The sequence below is a fragment of the Pinus tabuliformis genome, chromosome X, assembly GCF_031772625.1.
Source record: "Pinus tabuliformis cultivar Carrire ecotype Pingquan chromosome X, CPIR1, whole genome shotgun sequence".
NCBI classification, from domain to species: domain Eukaryota; kingdom Viridiplantae; phylum Streptophyta; class Pinopsida; order Pinales; family Pinaceae; genus Pinus; species Pinus tabuliformis.
In genome coordinates, this window is record NC_142308.1 from 772,862,566 (window position 1) to 772,880,130 (window position 17,565).

Below are 17,565 nucleotides of genomic sequence, written 5' to 3' on the forward strand. Positions count from 1 at the left end.
TGTATTTATATGGTTAATGTACATCTGATCCTACATTTTTTATGGTTATAGATCTCTATGCTTTGATGGTATTTTGCTACTTTGACTCTACAGCTTGGTGTTCTTTGAAGAGGGATAAGTGAGAAAGGAGTGGCGAAAGCTCTATCAAAGGAGAGAGGAAACAAGCAAGGAGACTAGTGAAAGACTGAGGTTGGTACTCTCTGCTTCTCTCTCATCTATATCTCATAAAGGAAAACACAAGTAACTTTAGTTTTTTTGTTTCTAAGATAGCTACCAGTCTTAGTGGGAATAGCAGCTCTGAATGGACACTAGTTTTCCCGATAACAAGAAGGCGTTCAGGTTGGCAAGAAAAATGGAAAGAAAAATTAGGGCAACGAAGAAGCCTACCGCTCGCAATCATAAAGATTGAAGTGTTGTTTCCCCTAGCCATCCACAACCTACAAGGTTGACACCATAAAAATTGGAAGAAAAAACAGCAAAAGGGCTTTGTTACAGCTGTGATAGCAAATACACTAAAGGTCATAAGTGTGCTGAGAAGAAATTATTTTACATAGATTGTGAAGAGGAGGAAGAAAAGGAAGAAGAAACGTCAAAATAAGAGGATATACACGAGGAACAAACCCTAGAGAAAGAAGAAATGAATCCAACCATATCTTGTAATTCTTTGGCTGGAATTATCACTCCTTAAACTATCAAGATAGAAGGCCATATCAAGAAGAAAAAGGTAATAGTGTTGATTGATTCGGGTAGTACCATAATTATATTCATTGTAAGATAGCCAAGGAATTGAATTGCTTCCTATATCTAGCACCAATGTCAAGTGATGGCTGCAAGTGGAGGAACCATTACTTTCTCAGGAAAGTGCCATAATATCAAGCTATCCATGGGAGAATATGTATTGAATAGCCCAATGCTTTTCATTCCAATGGGTGGTGCTGATGTTGTACTAGGAGTCCAATGGCTACAATCCTTAGGTACAATAGCTTTTAATTTTCAAGAACTTTTCATGAAATTTTCTTCAGATGGAAAGGAAGTTGAATTAAGGGGTATCGCAAGGAAACCGGGAAGGATAATCAGCGCTAATGGAATGACATAACTTCTGAAGAAAGAACAAAGAGGCATAATTTCACAATTATGTTCACTAGAGGTTCCCACATCGAAATCATCTATTTCTCCAGATCTCCAAAAAGTATTAGACAATCATTCCAAGGTATTTGAGACTCCCAAAGGCCTCCCACCTATTTGTGATCATGATCATGCTATTCATTTGATTCCAGGAAGTGTTCCTCCAAACATCAGGCCTTATAGATATCCCTATGCCCAAAAGAGTGAAATTGAATGTATGGTTGCAGAAATGCTAGAGGCTGGTATAATTCAACCTAGTCAAAGTTCTTTCTCTACTCCAGTAGTTTTGGTTTGCAAGAAGGATGGATCATGGTGCATGTGTCCAGATTATAGGGAACTCAACAAGCTCACTATTAAAGATAAATTTCCCGTTCTTGTCATTAATGAATTATTAGATGAATTACATGGATCAATTTACTTCACCAAGTTGGATCTTCATTCAAGATATCATCAAATCAGAATGAAGACTGAAGACATTCCAAAAATAACATTTAGAACTCATGAGGGTCATTATGAATTTTTAGTCATGCCTTTTGGCCTTACCAATGCACCTTCTACATTTTAAGGGTTGATGAATTCCATTTTAAAACCCTTCCTTAGAAAATTTGTGTTAGTATTTTTTTATGATATACTGATCTACAAAAAATCTTGGAAGGATCATGTTCAACATGTTGACAAGGTGATCAAACTATTGGAGGAGAAACAATTATATGCAAAAAGCTCCAAATGTTTCTTTGGAGTACAAGAGGTGGAATATCTAGGTCATATTGTATCTCATGAAGGTGTTAAGGTAGACCCTAGAAAAATTGAAGCCATTAAGAAATGCAAAATCCCCACATCCATAAAGCATCTACAAGGATTTCTCGGGTTGAAAGGGTGTTATCACAAGTTTGTTAAGAATTATGGGAGAATAGCAGCACCTCTAACAAAATTATTGAAGAAATATGCATTTTCATGGACTCCAGAAGCAACGAAGGCCTTTGAACATATTAAAGAGGCAATGTGCCAAGCACCGGTCTTAGCTACACCGGACTTCACAAAAACCTTTATTGTGGAATGTGATGCCTCGAGAAATGGAATTGGTGTTGTTTAAATGCAAGAAGAAAGACCCATTGCTTTTGAAAGTCGTCTAATCAAAGGAAAGTATTTACACAAAGCTATTTATGAGAAGGAAATGTTGGCAATACTACATGCACTTAAGAAATGGCGACCCTACCTAATGGGAAGACACTTCAAGGTAAAAATAGATCATGATAGTCTTAAAAACTTCTTAGAACAAAGATTATCTTCAAAAGAGCAGCAAAAATGGGTCACAAAGATGTTGGGTTATGACTTTGAAATCATCTATAGAAAATGGAAGCAAAATGTTGTGGCAAATGCACTCTCAAGAAAGGATGAGGATATGGAAGCATTTCTTTGTGCTGTTTCTCTTATCCAACTAGATTGGATAAACAAAGCAAGGGATGAATGGAAGAATGATGAAGAAGTGTGGGAACTCATTCAAAGGTTACAACAAGATCCCAATGCATCTGATACATTGAGCTGGAAAAATGATTCGTTATGGTACAAAGATAGATTATACCTATGTAAGAATTCCCAACTTAAACAAAAGATTCTTAGGGAATCGCACACCTCCCCCTTAGGAGGGCACTCAAGATTTCTAAAAACTTACCACAGGGTTAAGAAGGAATTTTTTTGGGATGGCCTTAAATCGGATATCCAAAAGTTTGTGGCGGAATTTTTGGTTTTCCAACAAAATAAAGTTGAAACAATTAAGACCCCGGGTCTACTACAACCTTTATCCATTCCAAGCCAACGTTGGGAGGAAGTTTCAATGGATTTTATCATAGGTTTACCCAAGTCTAAAGGAAAGAGTGTTATCATGGTGGTAGTTGACAGAATTACCAAGTATGCACACTTTTGTGCATTATCTAATCCATTTAAAGTGGGTATAGTTTCTACTACATTTATGGAAACAATTCAAAAACTACATGGAAACCCAAAGATCATTGTAAGCGACAAAGATCCCATTTTCATTGGAAATTTTTGGACAGAATTATTTTCTTGTCTTGGTACTCAGTTAGCAACTTAGCTCATATCTAATCTTATCATCCTCAATTTGATGGGTAAATTGAGATAGTAAACAAATGTTTGGAAGGATATGTTCGTTGCTTTGTATCTGATAAAGAAACATAATGGGTCAAATGGTTTCCTTGGATAAATGGTGGTATAACACTTCCTTCCATACAATAACAAAAATGACCCCATTTATGGCACTTTATGGATATCATCCACAATCCATCACATCATATTTAAGAGAAAATTCTAAGGTTCAAGCAGTGGAAGATCACATCAAGCATCAACAAGAAGTTCTCCAACCCTTAAAGGATAACCTCACCTTGGCACATAATAGAATGAAACAACAGGCAAATCAAAATCGCAGTGAATGAAGTTTTGATGTAGGAGATTGGGTATTCCTATGGCTACAACCATATAAACAAATGTCCCTCAAGCAAGCTAAGAAGGATAATAAATTATCACCAAAGTATTATGGTCCGTACGAGATGTTGCAAAAGATAGCTACTATGGCATACAAATTGGAGCTTCCTGCAGCTTCCCAAGTGCATCCAGTTTTCCATGTGTCATGCTTAAACAAGGTTATAGGTGACAAGATCCCAATTCAAGCAATATTGCCAGAACTTGATGAGGAAGGAAAAATCATATTGGAACCTGAAGCAGTCAAAGAAACAAGAACTTGAAAACTACAAAATTGATCAATTTCAGAGTATCTCATCAAGTGGAAGAACTTACCCGTTGAAGATTCCACATGGGAGGATGGGAATTTTATACAAAAGCATCCAAAACTACTCAAGCGTTGAGGAAAACACTTTTTTGAAGGAGAGGGGCATGTTAGGTCCCTATAATACTAGTGATTCCCCCATTACTATTGTCATTGTATCCCTTATTTTTATTGTTATGCCCCTAATGTCCCCAAATTGTTATTATTGTGCCCCATATAAGCCCATTATTGCTACTATTGTTCCCTTATATTATTGTTGTTAGGTTGACTTTGGCTATATTGTGACCCCTTAGACTTCTATATATAGAAAGGAGGTTTTATAATTTGTATCATCCAAGAATTGTTCATTTGTGTAATGTAAAGGAGGTTTCCCCCTCAAAGAGGCTGAATTATAAGGCATTGAATTTTCTTTTCTATATTTTTGTGAGCTGGTTTCATAACAGAAGGACACGGGAAAGTGGTGTGAGTTCCATAAGAGCCCCACGCACAACACAAGTGAGTATCATGCCAAGCAGTCGCTGGTGGCCAAGTTGAAGGCTTCAGAATCAGATTTATGTTCCGACCCTGAGTCAGAACCTGACAAGAGGAATGAAAAAGGAAAGCAGATTATTGGAGCCCAACACCAGTGTTTCCACCGCCATGATCCAGAAGAATGAGCCCGAATATCCAAATAAGGGGGAGCGACTTTTCGACTCACAAATGTGAGTGAAGGGTTCTCTGCTACAGTTCATTGTCAACAGTGGAAGCCAAAAGAATCTCATTTCAGTAGAGATCATGAAGCAATTGGGCCTACCAACTACACCACACCCTTAGCCGTATAGTATCGGGTGGCTTCACCAAGGACGAGATCTCTGAGTTATCCAACAATGTTGCCTTCCCTACAACATCAAGCCCTTCACAGATGAGGTATTGTGTGATGTTGCACCTCTTAATGTTTGTGATGTATTATTAGGCCAACCATACTTGTGGAAGCGACATGATGTGTATGAGTCAAGGCCTCACGCTGTAATAGTTTATTTGGGTAATTCATTATACAGGATACCAGAGGTATCCCCACCTACTGCCACCTCTTTGATCTTTTCTAAGAAATGCAGTAAGATCATCTCTCGAACTAGGAAATTCATTTTCTTTCTAGTTCACTCTCAAAGTAAGGGGAATATCGTAGCCACATCCATAGCCCCCGGGAAGGTTTCCTCCATGCAGCAACAGCAGATGGATATGGTCACGAAAGAATACAGGAACATCTTCTCCTCACCCACAGGGGTACCATTACACTGTCAAGTCAAGAATTCGTTCGATCTGACTCCGAGAGAACCTCTACCTAACGGGCTGATAGATCACCACTCCATTCTGGAAAATGCCAAGTACAAGTAGCGAAGTTATCAACATTAGGTGCCACACAACTTTCAAGTGGACGGAAAATTTTGGTTGCATCTACAGAAAGAATGCCTTACAAGAGCCCATCGAATCTTAGACCACTCTGATATTGTCCTTACACCGTTACCAAGGCTATGGGAAATAATGCTTTGAAGCGCAACATTCCCCCATTCCTTGGCTTTCACCAAGTGTTCAATGCGGACTGCCCTCAACCATGCTTCCCATCATTACTGGACACATCAGAGATTGTAGAACAACTCACCAAGGACCAAGTTCAGCAGAAGTTACCCCTTCTCATGGAGGCACTCAATGCAATGGGGACCATTGCTTCCTAAGGGGGGAGGAATGATCCAGGTGGATGTTGGTGGCCACTTTCCTATCCCACTTGGACCCCTACAACTCTCTATTTCATTTTTTTAGTTTCCATAATTGTAGCACAATTTACTATTTTTGGCAGTTTTTTTGGGTCTTGAACTTTTGGAGCCGTTTTGAGGCCATAAACAACATTTTTTGGGGAAATTGGGAGAAACATAGGTTATTAACCAATGTTTCTCACTCAAAATTTTTATTCCTCGGATAAATATTTCTAACAAGGTATTGCGCACGTCAAGTGGAGATCGTATGCCAAAGTTACGACCTCGGGAAGTTGATGTACAAATTTACCCAAATGGGGTCCATAGTTTGGCGCTTCATCTCCTAGGGTTAGGTTTTTGGATGTTTATAGTTTTTCATTGTTTCTCAATAATAAATAGGCCTTGGAGCCTCATTGTAACGTAGTTCAGAGGCATGTAGCCGCCACATCTCTCCTTAGAGATAAGCTACCATCGCCCGAGCTAGTTTATTTCAATTTCTGTTTGTAAACATATTTCAACATTTTACATTAATGAAATGAAGTATTATTTATGTTGCATCTCTTTATTTATGGTGATCTTTGTAATTTGTTGCATTCTTGTTTAAATCCGGATCATAAGAACCAACTATTTTCACCTATCTCAATCTTATCATTACCAATTGTCATCCTACCCTAGCTAAGGACCACAACTTAAAATTTACTAATAATTAGTGGTTTAAATGATGCTCTAATTAATTGACCCCACACATAGTGACCTATGAATGGGACTAACTTTGAATTTCTTTCAATCTATTCTCATACACACTAATATTTGACATGGTTATAGTAGATGCATGCATTAATGGTGTGGGAGGGTTTCAAGACTCAAATATAATTCATAGAAAGAATCTGACAATCAAGCAATATCACCTAACTTTGGGGAAATTTTTATTTGTCGTGTTTTGTAATCTAAGAATTTTGACTCCTCCTATGTGAACCAAAATTGATAGTTCATTTGGATTCCTTTGGCTAGGCTACCTCTTCACCTAGGTTATATTATATATAATATGTAATATATATGGCCTTTTTTAATCTTTCATCAAGGCTAATTTTGCACTATAATCTTCTTTCCCCCTTTGTTCTCCTTCACTACCTGATTCAACCAACTCGTAGCCAGTCATCCCCCAGCCAAGACTCCCACCCACAATATCATTGTGTGATATTTCTCCTCATCGAACCACCCCATTCCCCCATGGCTATACCATTGATCTATGATTCGAACCACCACAGATTCATGGCCATACTTCCCCAACAGTTCTTCATCAGCATAAACCCCACCCATTCGAGCACTGAGACATTAATATGTCAGGGTCGTATCAGAGGAGACATTGATCTGATAGGTCCATAGTAGAGGAGACATTGATATTCTAGGGCCACAATGAAAGGTGGAGTATCAAAGAAGAAAAATGGTAATGTGCTTTCTTCATGCTTCAAAATTATTTATTTTGTCTTCCAAACTCCAATGCAGGTCCTCATTCTTACGTAATCAGTTCAAGTTCTTATTTAGTTATTTTTATTGGCTTTTATGTCTTGAATTTCATGTCTCTTTTATAATGATTGTTGGTGAGATTTTCTGAGTTATTTAGAGGTTTATAAATAGGGTTTTTTTTAGATTAAGATATACATATGGAGCACCTTCATTTTAGTACAACAATTCCCTTATTTTCGCACCTTGGATTCCATGCACCCAAGACACAAAACAAGGAACTTGTATTATTTCTCTTCAACCATAAGTTTAAGCTTTTAAACATAAATTTGGTAGGCAGTGGGGATGATTTTTTCCCTTGACATATATCAGTATAATCATAGGTTCTATTGCTTCACAATACAATTCCTAGCCATCATAGCCAATATACTACTGGACGTTAGCTTGTTTTGTCTTTGAGTTTCCATGCAATTTTGTTGGTTAGATTTACAGTTGTATATAGCATAAGCCATAGATTTGTACTAAGGATTCTTTCTCGGGGTTACACACCAGAAATATTATATTTTAGACCATTCATTGGGTGGTTGTAACACAAACCTTGGAAATTAATGAGGTTTCTCACTAACGGGTTGTCTAAATTTATCTACATAGATCTCTCTATTTTACGCCACAACTTTACTAAATCTAATTGTTGTTGTCTTGTATTCACATTGGAAAGTATGGTATGCTATTACAAAGGAGGAGGACTAATGAATGGGAAAAAATAGAAATCCTTTACAACTTTTTCTCTATTTCTACTTCATGAAAACTTTCATTTTCTTAGCCTTTTCATATCAAAAAATCTATTAAAATATCTCCCTAAAAGGGATGTGGATATCTAATGAAATCAGTAACATTAGGAAAATCGTGATGTTGAGAATCAATCTCATATGTGGTGTATGCTATCACAAAATCATATAACCATAATTATGAATTTCCAATCTGAGATCCACATCATCAGGGATCCAAGTCAACACTAAGGAACTACTACATTACAAATATTTATATGAGTAAATTTGATGGTAACAAATCATAAGACAAGCTTCGTACGCATAACTAATCATATGAAAAGCTTGGATAAACAAGATCTCTTTACTCTAAAAATCCTAAGCCCACCTGATTATGCCTTACAAGAGCCTGCCCGACCTGGTCTCGCCCGGCCTAACCTCGTCCTGCTCGGCCTTCAAGCTTCCTCATGCATTATAATGCCACATATTGCTTCTAGAGATCCATATGTCCCACACAATTGTGCATGGAAAGGTTCTATATGGCTAGCAAATTTGTATGATGGAAATCCAAGAGAAATGGTTGAGGGCCACAATAGTGTTTCTTTCCATGTAAATATTTTCCATATCCATTGTTTTCTTTAGCTAGAATTCGTTATTTTTTCTTAGTGGTGTTTCTTCTTGCTTTATTCACTTCATATCAATGTTTAATTCATCTCATTGTTAATCAGGGACACATTGGATGGATCGCAGGTACTACTAAACAAGTACCTGTCAGATCTCTCTTCATCGAGTGAGGGAAGTTCAAGTAGAGTGGATAAAGGTCAAAGATCTACTATGTCTAAAAAACATAGATCAACTAGGGGTGAGAACATTAGAAGAAAATTCCATAGACAGATGGAAGTTTTTATTACTTTAGAGGGGTCATGTTCTTATTATGTTGAGAGCAAAGATGACGTTGAGGGTTTCTTGAGGTGTCAACATATAGTGAAAATATAGGTACCTAAGGACCTTACTCAAGTAAACCCATTTTTTAATCTCAACGAGAGGATATATAACATTGTCTCATCATTGCTACATGGTTTGGGGCTATTTTCCATGTACGACATAAGGTTCCTTACAGTGGATTAACTAAATTAATGGAGTATATCAAACCTTGTTACAATTACAGAGATTGGTTGTAGTTGGTCTGATATATGTGAGGTATGTGGAGATATGGATTGGTTGCAAATTATGTACAGCTAAGAGACAACAATAAAAATAAAGGAGTGTCTATCTATATTGACAGAAAGCCAAAATCACTAGGGAATTTTGCAGGGTCTATAAATAGTACACAACATGGGACAACAAATTAGAAACTCAATTTCATATTTGAGGGATGTGAAGGAAACCATGTATTCGTATGTGTAATAAGATCAATATTTGCAAGAGAAGGGTTTTTTATCAATTACAACTGGAATAAAATAGATGTAAGGGATCCTTTATCCACTCCCCGCTCTATGTCATCCTTCTTCCTAGTTTAGTCTTGAGAAATATTATTTTTGTGTTTGAAGTCAAAACACATTTATCCTTTTGATCTTGTAGAAAAATAGAGCCATGTGAAAGAAGCTTAATTTACCATCTCCATTCCTCTCTCCAAGACCTTCAAAGATTAATGTCATCCATTAATTTCTAAGATAAATACCTATTGATCACTCATTAGGCCTTAACCAAAAAGTTACATGAGTTGATTACTCCAATTATTGAGATGAATAAAATCTTGCATCAATGAGAAGAAGTAGTGTTACAGGGAAAAGTGTCTATACAGAACTGCTTATCCCACTAAGGTGTGATAGCTACCTTAGAAACAAACAAAGTAAAGCTACTTTCATTTTTCCTTTATGAAGTATAGATGAGAGAAGAACAAAGAAGACCAACCTCTGTCTTGCGCTAATCTCCTGGTTCGATTCCTCTCTCTCTAGATAGTCTTTCGCTACTTGTTCCCTTGCACGCCAAGCTTCACAGAGTACCTGTAAGATCACAGTAGCATAGCACTATACAAGAACCTATACAAGAACATGGATCTATAATCATAAACAATCTAGGATCATATGTAAATTGACCATACAAATGCAGCAAACATAAATGACACAAGAGTATGCAGGAAAACTTGAATAGCTTTTATTGATAAACAAGAAAGAGCCAAGGGAGTTACAACTAGTTGTTCTGACCCAGCATCATCCCCTCAGCAAGGAAGCCCCTCTTCACCTCATACAAAGCTTAGATCACCCAAAAATCTGATGTTGTCTCAGGAAACCAACAGCAATTCCTTACAATATGCAAAATTCCAGCCTTTAACCTCTGGATCTTTGGGATGAGAGATCTATATATAGATATTTGCAGAGGTGTGAGTCAGCTCTGGGTTTTTGAGTAGTGTCTTCTCTCTGATAGTTCTTGATGCCACTTGGAGATCTCATTGACCTCTTACTCATCCTTGGGCGATTCTGAGAGGCAAGTGTCCCAGGAGAAGTTTCTGAAAGATTCCATGATCATCCACCTCGCAAACTGTCTCCGCCACTTGTCTTTTCCCATCCATCGCACCCCATAGAAGGGCTTTTTGAAATGCAACACACTTCCCGTGTGTACAAGGTGCGATGCATCGCACCCTGGCCATGGAGCAAGTGAAATGATCCAGTTTTGACCAGTTCTGAGTAGTTTTTCATGGAGAACTTCTGGGAGAAGCTGTAGTTAGTTGACCTTGTTCTTTTAGGGGTTGGAACAACACCTTTAGGGACTTAGGGGCCCTTAGTTTATGGACATTTATGCTTGGGGTTGTAGTGCCCAAAAATGTCTATAACAGTTGCCCCCTAAAGCATGAGGTCGCTAATCTTTTTGATGTCGGGTGAAATGCTTTATCATGAGGATCTGAAGTTCTTTCAAGCTGGGAGGAGACCTGTAATAAGATACAATACAATACATTATCTTCATAATTTTTTCATGATCTAGCTGAGGCGGTCATTCCCATGCTCAACTTTATAAATTCATTTTCATGTACATAGGACAGACAATCATCTGAGTGTAGACTGATGATTCTGGTAGAGCCATCATCCCTTTTATTGGATGATTATCTGTGCAGCAACGGTGTACATTTGATGTCATTATTTCCCTGAATATATATCGTAGCCCAGATGGATGAAACTTGATCCGGGGTATTCAATCTCGTTTGATCTTCACTCGAAATACAAGTCTATCCATGTGAGAGATGTTCTGGAGTCGAACATGGAAAGACATCGCCTGATTACCGGCCAATGATGTAAGTTGTTAACAAGCGCGAGAGGAATCACCGATAATGATAATGACCCTCAAGGTACTGTAGTACAATTCACGTGGTGTGAATAAAGGACTTGGTTTCGAACACCACGCAAAATCTCTCGGTCGAAGGTCATTGATGTAAACCTGTCGCCGGAAGTGAGAAACTTGCCATTGAGGCATGCAAGCTTCAAAGTACTGAACGGGGTGTTCCTAGATCGGCTTCTTCAATAATGAGCTGATGTCGACAAGAAGCGATCCGTCACAGGAGGGCCTTAATGAATCCCACATCAATGACACGAAACGGAGCAAATGATTTTAATGTAGGTGAAAACAATCTGATGACATAAGGTTCAGGGTGGCAGTCATGAAAGAATGGAGTGTAAATGTATTGTAGCGGGTGAGACACAGGTGAATTCTCCGAATGACTTCTCTTGACGTGATGTGATGGACTGGTAGCATTAACCCCAAATGTGGATGGTGTGATGGGACCATGGTGATGTGACCGATGAATGAAACAACCCAACCCGACTTGGATGCGGAGTGAAAGTGTCATGTTCAAGAGCGACTTGCTACCAACAAAGTTTTTTCAAGTTTTCTTCCCAATTTTCCCCAGTCATTGCTGACCAGTACCTCTTTATTTTTGTCAAGCTTGAGGAGGATAACATATGCTTGTTCTATAATTTTCCCGTTGGGCAAACCCATCGCTATGTTTTAACAAGTCTAGCGATAGTGAAACTCGTTCTTGTCTGACAAGTTTGTCGCTATTAAGTTTTAACGAGTTTAACGACAAAGATAACTCGGTCCTTTTCAATTTTAGAGAGTTTGAAAAGGAAAGTAAAGGAAACTCCAAAATTCCTTTTTCGTCATCTAATCCCTTAAGTCCGAAAAAGTATAAAACAATACAGAAGGGATGAATTTTTGATACTTTTAACGAGCCGAACAAAATAAGCGCTCGATTTTTTTGTGTAATAATCCCTCAAGTCCAAAAAGATTAAAATCTAAAGGAGGGATAGCACTTCCGGTCCCTTAACGAGCTGGAGAGGCCAATGGCTCGGCAGTCTTTTCATATTTTACGATTCAGTTGAAAAGAGATTAAAGGAGACTCTTCTTTTGAGGAACGAGTGATAAAATTGGGTAGCGGCTGATTCCAGGTAAGGTTTGGAATTTTCCAATCATGGCAGTGTTACAAGGACGGCTAGTGGGATCACTCTTCGCAATTGTTCCTCAAAAAGGGGTAAACAATCAAATGGAGGTGAATGATCGGCCAATACAGAGTGGAGGTGGTGATGAGAACACGACCAAGGCTTTAAAGGCTGAAGTACTACATTCACGATGGTTATTTACCGGGAAGTAGTTCATTTTTTAATGAGCTTAAACGCGGGGAGAAACATTTGCTCATGACTTATGTTTATTTTTTAACGAGCTTGAACTATGTGCTAAAACTGCTCGATGCAGGTTTTTTTTTTTTTAACGAGCTTGAACCCTGTGGTAACACTGCTCGTGGTGGGTTTATTTTTTAACGAGCTTGAACCTTGTGGTAACACTGCTCGTGATAAGTTTGCATGCCCCCAGCATAATAACACAAATCGAGGTGCATGCCCCCCCAAGCTTCATTGCATTCATCTCGGTGGTTGGAATGAAGGTTTACCTTCGAGATCTTCGAAAGACTCGACTTTGATTTTACGACATCGTAATCAAAGACTCGATTTGGAAAGGGAATCGTTTCATTTTTTAATGAGGTTGACACAACTATCCTCAGAATCCACCGTATTTACAGTATTTGATAGAAAATAAAAAACTGGAGGATGATTAAGGTCATTGGAATAATCTTCGTTGTAATCCGGGAGATGGGAACGATGGTGGTAATCTTCCCATGGTGCCTCCCCTAACATCATTGACTGAATGATTCCTTTGTCTGTAGAATGTACATGTGACCAAGGATCTGAAGAGGTGCCATATTCCTTAGACCTATCTATCCAAACACTCGATGAGCATTGATTTGGGTTTGCCCCCCAGGCCAAGAAAATTGATTGCTACAATATTTCTAAAATGGCGATGATCCATGTTGAAAAAATGTTTAGGAATCTTCTGAATCCATTAGATATAGAAGATTTCATATTGCAGGTTTCCACTGTGGCCACTTCCGCCAGATTACTCGGAGGCGGTAGGGAAAAAGTACCCATTAAGGCAGGGTCTTTTAGGAGGCCTACTCCAATATTTTGAAGCGAATGATTGCTTCCATGGATCATTGGAATGCTTCCCGTAACTTGTGAATTGTTGGGGAGAAATGTTTGTTGGTCGACGATTGTAATTCCTCCTTGGAAGGGAAATGCAATCTTCCTGAAGTAGGTTGACACAATTGCGGCCATGGCATATATCCAAGGCCTTCCCAGTAGGATGTTGTAATCGAGGTTTCCGTCGATTACTTCAACATCTATTTCTACTGTTTTTCCCCCTAGTTCAACTTGCAAGTTACTTAAAATCCCATATGGGGTGTATGATCGTCCATCAAATGCTTTTAACGTCGTTGACGATCTCGACAAGGGTGGTGAGCCTAAATTTTTCCAGCAACTCATCGACATAATACATGTAGATGCCCCCTCATCAATAATTGTTCGATGAACAGTTTTGTTGAGGGCTTTCACTTGAATAACGAAAGCTAGTTGAGCTGGTAACTGAGGGTCATATCCTTTGTGATTAAAGGATACAAGATTGGAATCTGTTGGGTTAATCCCATTTATTATTGATAATAGATCCTGCTTGTGGGAGAGGCAATTTTGCGGTACCTAAAGTTTCGACATAGCGGACGGCGATTGGGCCAGGTCCTCTACTATATTATAATTCTGTGCTACTTTTGCACGAGGATTAAATGTCGATTTGTGTACTACTCCCTTTGGCAACTTTATCATTGGTTCAGGAATGATGGGTGGCACAACTTCGGTCAAAGTTGTTGTCGAACTACTAGGTTGTTCATTAGCCTTGTTATTCGACAGCTGTGGATTCCCGTAATCTTTATTCCTTGTCAAAGCATCATTTTGCTGCTCTGAGATAGACAACATAAGCACTTGGGATCGGGAAGAATTTTGATTAGCAACCAGTTTGGTTCCCGGGTTTGGAAACGGATCAGTCAATACTACTAAAGTTTTTGAACTCTTAAAGAGTTTCTTAACTTCAGCTTTATGTGGACAATCTCTCGTCCGATGATCCTCATCGCATATATGACACCCTGCAGGGGGTTTCCTTTGCCCAAAAGGGTTTGCAGAAGTTTTTTCAGGAGATGACTCGTCCTGCTTCTTTTTTCTCCCTTTCTTTTTCTTCTTGCCCCCTGGTTGCTTCAGTTGTTTGCCCTTGTCGGTCGACACGACATTTACCTCCGAGGCGAGAAGTTCTTCATTTGCATTTTGATCAGAAATCTTACGGGCTTTCTTAGATGTAGCCTTTGTCGATTTCGTGCTTGTCATACTTATCACGCCATCGCCGGCATGAGAGTCATTGTTCAATTTAGGAGGAGGGGGGACCGAAAATTCCGTTCTGGGTGTTGTTTGGTCAATTTAGTGTGTTCTAAATTGCCGATTAAAATGTCAATCCGGGATTCGTAAACTGACGAAGTGAAGTGTACTATATGTACAAGATAACCATTTTCTTAGTCTTTTGTCGTTTTTGAGTTTTTTTAGTTTGTTTTTGGATTTATATTTTATGGATTCCCTAGTGTGTGATGGCGAAAATGAAAGTTAAGTATGGATGGTAATGGTGATTTCTACAGTGATTTTTCAAACTTAAAAGTGTTCAAAAAGAAAGCTCTAAAATAATTGTAATGAAATCAATTCTTAAGAGGAAGTAAATGTATCAAACAGTGAACTAATGACAATGGCCCAGTATCCTTACTGCTGTATGAAAAAGAAAGTAAAAACTGAACTTAAAGCAACTCAAAGACTGAAAGCAAAGCAACTAATTCACACTACTTCAACTCTTCTGATCCTTTACCCTTCAACTCAATCTGCCTTATGGGAAGCAATCATGAACAAGTTAACCAATATGATATCTAAATTGTAGGAAATTAAATTGCATAAAGGAAACTAATCACACTACTTCAACTCTTTTGATCCTTTACCCTTCAACTCAATCTGCCTTATGGGAAGCAATCATGAACAAGTTAAGCAATATGATATCTAATTGCAAGAAAGCAAACTAAATCACACTACAATAAGTAATATTCTGATTCCTTACTAATAGAGTCACTTGAATTATAGAAAGAAACCATAAACAAATGAGTAGTATGATGTCTAAGTAGTAGAAAAATAAATAAGCAAAACACAATTTGAAAAATGACAGTGTTGGAATTAAACTTCAGAAAATGAAAATTAGCAGGAAGGACAAGATGATCTCATATGTCAGTAGTTATCAAAAAGATGAAAATTTGCTCGGGCTGCCTAAGAAAACCTGTAGAAAAGCACTGATCGGCTGACAGCTATAAGAAAACATAAATGAAAATGTAAACAACAGTGAATTAAAAACATCAAAACAACATGTTATATACAAGCTAATAATTATGAAAGCAGAAAAATAATAAAATCAAATGAGAACTATACAAAGCTTTAGTGCGCAGGGGCCCTCTGCCACCTCAGCCAGTCAACGAACAATCACAAAAATGAGCTTAGGAAAGTAGTCTTCTCATGTATTAAAGCAACAGCAAAACACGTAAAACAGAGTACAGTGGGGTGATAACAATAGTTCAAAAATTACATCCCAAAAGCTTAACCACACAGCGTTTATCAACGCGTTATTTATAATGAAAAGTGTTGTAACTAACTCCTAAATCCTATGATGTTAACTGCGTTTCCAGAGACACGTAGATCTCCTCAGCCCGAGATCTAGCGTAATGGTCATCATGTCCATTAAATCCTCGGAGTGGTAGCTGCTGGATTCAGGTTACGGGGTTGATCTCCAGGTGTGTCGATATCTCCGTGAGCTGAGGACTGTGCCACGTAAACCTTCACGTGCTCAAAACAGAGACATGCCACCACTAAATTCCTTGGTTGGCTTTGCCTTTGACCCTTGTTGACCGTGACCGTTTATGGATGATTTGGCTGATCTGAAGGGACACGTTCCATGTACACGTCACCTGTAGCTTACCCATGTGGCTCGTTTCTTCATAGGACACCTGTAGCATAGCCTTTAACAAAATGGCTGCGGAAACCTGTGCTGGTTGCGGAAACCTGTGCTGGCTGTGGAAACTGACAAGTTTCCGCAGCTGCCTGAACAAAAATCTAAACCAAACAACAGTCATAAGCATAGTTAGAAAACCATGTCAGAAGCTCTTTTTAGACTATAATACAATGATTTAACAGCTTGGTGGATGAAGTAAGTGGAAAAAGAAGGCTGAGAGGGTGTATAGGAAGGTGCAGGTTTGAGGCTCAACATACCCCCACTGTGAAGGTGTTTCATGTCCTCATGCAACCAAAATTTAGTCATTTCCCTCTAATCCATATGTTCTGAGGCTTCTGCTAGGACATATAGCCCTCTTTTCTTCTTCTTTGGTGCTAACATCATCCTGGGTTTCCTAACTAGACATTTGAACTTGAGATTAATCAATGCTCTGCTTAACTTTTTGCACTTTTTCTTCAGTTTCTTGTTTTTCTTTTGCCACAGTCCTAAATGAAGCATAGTGTTATCATGGATAATTTTATCTACTTTTCTCTTTGAGTGCTTCATTTTCCTGCTTGATATGCCTATTTAGGACTTCTAATTCAAATACCTCCTGTTTCAAGGACTGAACTTGTGCATCTAGTGGCAGAGTGGTATTCGGACCTGCAGCTGATTGTTCTAAGGATTCCAGGTAGTTATATACCTCTTGCTGATTGGGATCTACCTCAGGTGTCTTTCTCGGACTAAGCTCAAAATCTGGTGGAGGAGGAGGACTGCTCACTATTTCTGGCCGAAAAGGGCTTTCATCATGTGGAGGACTTGATTCAATGCTTGGCTGATCTAAATTGATAAAGTGAGGCTGTTTTTCTTGGGTTTTACTCCCCTTTCCTCTTAGCCTAGTGCTCCTCCTTAAGTATGGACTAGTACTCTTTTCTTGTGTACTCTATTTTCCTTTTTGCTTTTTCTTTGCTATAACAGCTTGTTCTTGAAGATGTACTAATCTCTCTGATAGTGTTTGATGATCCTCCTCTATGGATTGCTCAAGAGAGGGGTAGACTTCTTGAATGGTCCTTTTTTCTTTCCCTTTTTTCTATTTCTTGTCTTTAATTCTGTTCTCTTTTCCTTCTTGAGTTTCTGTAGTAAGGGAGTCTTGGATTGTGGTATCCTTTTCTTTCCTCCTACTTTTTCTTGGAATCTTTGTTGGACTACTTCCAGAGGCCTCAGATGGCTCTTGGAAGTAGTTTCT